We start from the raw sequence: 5,052 nt of genomic DNA, 5'->3' as shown, positions 1-5,052 counted from the left end.
AAGGCAGACTTTATGCAGAATTATTTCCATAGGTGTGCTTTGCACTAGCGGATAGAGATTGGAATTTACAGCCAAGGACTGAGGGGTAGGGATGGAAAGTGGGGAAGGAGGGGGGTTAGTAAATGAAAAATTACTACAAGGATAGGTTAATTTTTTCTAAAGTGACCTAACAGTGTCCTTGCTATAGGCAGACCACGGTGATCAGATATTAATTGGAGAATAAGGAATGTGGTCAGATATCGAGGGTGAATCAGATTTTTTTTCAGTCTTTCATATGATTTTGTTTTCTTCCTTCAACCATAATAGTATGATATCCAAATTTTGTCTTAACTGATGGGTCTGTAAACACAGGTTTATCCACCCCTCTTACAGGCAAGGCAAATGCTGCCTCTTGAAATAGTCCCACCATGGACCCCCTGGTCATCCAACCTTAGTCACCCCCTTGCCTGGCTTTATCTTCACTATATTGTGTGGCCACTTCATTTCATCTCATCCCAGACTTTAACTTTTCCATGGCTTCCATGATTTTGCCATGTTTTTCACATACAATGTGTCTGACCTCTACTGCATTGCCACCACCTTTGGGACCTTGAGCTTTCTTGTCAGCACTGTCACTCCCGGAGGCTGCTCCCCTCTTCCCCGCTTTTCCAGAACCACTTTTTCCTTTGGGCGGCATCTTGGAAACTTGCTGTTGAACTCTCGAGTGAATCAGATGTTGAAGACAGGGGATTCTGGCTAAAATTGGGCTCTTGAGGCTATGTCTAACTTCCAAGCATAGGTAAGGAGACTGTCTAGGGTTTGGTCAAGAGGGTCTTTATCAGTCCCTTCTACTTCACTCTGTAAACCCCCCTAGTTCTTTTATTGGAATCTTAGGGAAATTGTTACACAAACACAATTTAAGCTCAAGGTTCTCAGGAGATTTTGACCACTTCATCCTAGAAATTCATATGGTGGCAACTGTGATGAAGGAAACCCACATATCCTGGAAGAAGGGAGGCTTTGCCCATTTCTCCCAAATCTGCTTATCCAGAATTGGCCTCACCAGTTAGGAGACTAAATTCATTTGGACCAATCTTGTCTTCCCACTAGAACTTTCCTGGTTCTACTTAATCTCATTTTCCCCAAACGTGCTCTTCCAGAATTGGCCTTGCTAGGTGACTGCTTGGTTCTCCCTGCTTCTTCCTCATGTGTCTTCCCAATTCAGCATAAGCCACCACACTAGTCCTAGGTTGATCCTTTCTTCAACACCTGGAACAGCATCCAGGAACCTAGACAGAAGTTAATTTGGCAAATTTGGAGATTTGTTTGGCATCTTGGTCCCTACCCAAAATTGAGGTCCTAGCTCTGCAAACCACCCCCAGAGTACCCTGGTATCTCCGTCCTGCACTCCTGCCTTCTCTTCCCATTCTCAGCTTTCTTATGGTGCAGGAAGGTGCCTCCTCTTGGCCTTACATCCCCAGTAACTTATTTGTGACAAAGTTGCAATGTAAAAATCCAGTTTGCCCATTTCTGTTGCCAGCATAATTTCACAAAGTCCCTCGTTCTGTGATGATGTCCACCTTTCTAGGAGAAGGCTTTAAAGACAAAACAGGATACAGCATATTGCCCCCCACATCTCCTGTCTGAGTCACTATGTTCCTTAAAAGATAAATGAACTTAGTCCTTGCCTTTTCCTACAAATAATATGTGACAGGGTTAGTGATTATGTTCTGTAATCTATCACCAGATGTACTCTTGCACCCAAGCCTTGATGTGATTCTGCTTTAATGTAACTTCTGAGCAAGTTTGATGTAAGTTCTGAAGGCATACTGAAACCTCTGTGACATGTGTGTAAGTTATGAGCAGAAATGCTGTTTCCAAGCAGTCTGAAAACTTATCTAAAAGACTCCTCCAGGGCTATAATCCTCAGTCCGTAGTCCTCAGAAAGACTTCTAAATAAAACTAAACTTAAATCTTTAAAAGCTTGATTTTTTTCTTTAGTTGACAAAGATTATCTCCTTGATCAATCTCTAGACAGGCTTCTGGGAGTACTCTTTACTAAGCTTCAACCTTGGCCTATAAAGACTTGAAAAACACTAACATAGTTTCTAACAGCTCAGGGCCACAACTCTGGGATGACCCTAGCCCTCCTTTAGATGCCTGGCTGAGAAAGGTCAAGGCTACAAAAATAATATACTGTGTGTTCCAGTCAAGACCTGAAGATACGGCTCCTGTCTCCCAGCCTCTGCAGGAGGGCAGGAGCCTAGCTTTGTTTAGCCCCAGTTAGGAGACTCAGTTCATATAGGCCAATTCTCTCTTTCCACTTTCTGTAATTTTTCACTTTCCTGTTTCTACTCAGGTCCTCTTCACTCATACCCCTCCCTATTCCCTCAGTCTCACTTTAAAACACTCAGTCACCTCTGTACAAATCAAAGTTATGTTCACACTGGATTCTTCCCTATTGCACCAAGGGCCATGCACCTGTCCTGGCCCTGCCCTAGCCACCAGCTCCACTGTTCCCTGTCCTTCCTCAACAGCCAAACCAGAAACATGCATGGGTAAGAATTTTGCATTTTTGTATGGTTTTATTGCATGGGCAAAAATATACATACAAATTTCTCTGCAGGCACAATCTCTACCATTGTGTTTGAGCAAACCTAGAGGTTTCATGGTAATAATATCTTTTGGCACGGGATCACCCATTGAAGAGTCTCAGTGAAAAGAATCTCAAGGAGGCTAAAGGCAGGTGTCAGAGGCAACTCTGCATCAACTCAGCTACTCTGCATCAACTCAGCTACTGGGCTCCACTGTCAACAAGACTTGGAACATTGGTTGGTGGCTGCTGGAGGCAGGAGGAGGTTGACGCTTGGTAGGTCTCCATCATCAGATCTCTCAGGCTCCAGTTGTCTGTTCCTGGAGCAGGGTGATCCAGCCAAATGAGGCAGTCAGGGAGTGCATAGGTAGGGCTCAAGGGAGGCTGTGACATCTGCCTCTCCTGGGGGCATCTGTTTCTGCTCTTGGGTTGCAGTCATATCAGTTCCTAGGTGGGTGGCTCTGCCCAGCCTAAATGTGCTACGCACTCTGGGTTCTTGTCTCAGGTGGACCCATTTCAGAAGTCCACAGGAATGGGAAAGCAGTTCAATGTCCTGGTGGTCCCAAGAGAGGTGGCCCAGCTTAGGATAGAAAGGGGGCTGCCAGGGACTTGAATCCTCTGGTACACTGGAGCATGCTCTATGGAATCCAAGGCCTCAAGCACAAGTTGTTGAAAGTGCTTCATAGCAGTCCTGTTCCAGGTGACAAAGAATGGGTGCCCTTTTCTTATGGTCTTCTGGCTGATTAGGCAGCCCTAAGCAGATAGGGGCAAGCTGGGTTGTGACAGGAAGCCCAGAGCTGATCATACCAGAAGAATGGCCTGGTATTATTAACATAAAAGCCAATCACCTTTGATGAAATTTTATAGAATAAAATCCTTTCGGTGATAGACTGGGTTAGAAATTCAAAAGTACTATCTTCCTAGAAGGAAGCTCTTTTGAGGGACACTAGCTTGTAGAAAGTTGATTATTGGCCCCAAATCATATAGATAGATCTGAAACCCAGATCTCTTAGCAGAGGAATTATTGGGGAGATGCCTAAGGAATGGTTTGGGTTTTGGATTAGAGGCAGGGCAGAGATAGTAGTCCATTCTTAACTTGGACTTTCACAAGCCCAGTTTTGGCTTTTACTGGTGAATTGCTAAGTTAGAAGGACTTCAGAATGTGTGTGTACATGTGTAATAGCAAAAAGCCAAGTTCTCTGGTTGGCTGACTTGGTTAGCCAGCAGTGGTGTTCCTTTCCAGATGGTAGCCCTCAGCAAGTTATTTAATTTACCTGGATCTTATCTTATCATCTCTCAAGTGGAAGCAAAATTTGCTCTCATTTTACAAGGTGGCTTTCATGAAGACATTCCATGTAAAAGTGAACATTCAACAGTGCAGGGAAGAAAATAATTTGCTCAATTGCCATTAATACTAATATCATTATTATTGATTTTATCATAGATTGAAAGATAATGGGAACAAATGTAAAATGGTACATTTCTTGGAGTATTCTGTCTGAAAGTAGATTGTGTTTCCTTTTCATATCACAGCCATAATGAAATTGTATTGTAATACATTTTCTTCTGAGTCAAAGCTTCTGTTGGCAGAAACATCGAGGAGTAGGAGAACTAAAAATCAATTGAATGGACCCTCTATTGGTCAAGGAACCTCTGAGAAACTTGAGTTCTTAGCTATGACAAGACAGGAAGTCAGACATAGCTCATTACACCTACTCCCTTTTGCGGTTTAGACATGACTGACTGGTATTATTATTATAATAGGGATCATGAGACTGAAAGAACAGACTTCTTGTGGCATTAAAACACCAAATGTAATAGAGACCTAAGGCTATGCCAGGCAAGGGTTAAATCACACATCTCTACACTTAAATAACAAATTATGTTCTAACTACCACAAGGTTTTTCTTTTTCTCTAGCAGCTAATCAAGCACTGACCTCAAGATAAGCACTATTAAAACAATTACAGTTCATCCATCGCCAGACAGTGACTAACTGAGGCCCTTGTTCCACAAGCTATAACTGCAGCTTTGATTGGACAAGAGACTGATTTCAGTAACTTTCTCCTAATAAGAAGACTACCAGCATGGACTGTTCACAGAGGCTGCGCACTTGAGTGCCTTCGTGTCCCTGCTTCACCTTTTGACATATATGGCCTAATTTTAATACATTTGAATGTTGTCTCCACCCCAGAATGAACATGGGCTATATGTAACAGCCATATTTGTTCTGTATATATACATTAGAAACACCTTCATGAATATTCATATGCCTCCTGTAATCTGTTGAATATGTGTACTTGGCCAACCCATTCAACATAAATTTCTATTCCACCCTCCACTTCCTCAAAGTGCCTACTTCTGTCTTTGGCTGGGGGCTATACTTTCCAGCCTGTCAGAATAACCACCTTACAGGCTGTAACACTTTACAAGAAATAAAATTAAGTTGGGTGTGGTGGTTCATGCCTATAATACCAGCAC

The 5,052-nt window shown here is 42.8% G+C and overlaps 1 pseudogene; it reads right to left on the bottom strand.

Annotated features, from left to right (window-relative positions):
- Window positions 1-262: 262 nt before the first annotated feature.
- On the bottom strand, window positions 263-778 carry LOC116558817 (annotated as a pseudogene).
- Window positions 779-5,052: the final 4,274 nt, after the last annotated feature.

Source organism: Sapajus apella, unplaced genomic scaffold (assembly GCF_009761245.1).
Source record: "Sapajus apella isolate SASKATOON/1434 unplaced genomic scaffold, GSC_monkey_1.0 scaffold1, whole genome shotgun sequence".
Lineage (NCBI taxonomy): Eukaryota > Metazoa > Chordata > Mammalia > Primates > Cebidae > Sapajus > Sapajus apella.
This window is presented reverse-complemented; position numbering and strand designations above follow the sequence as displayed.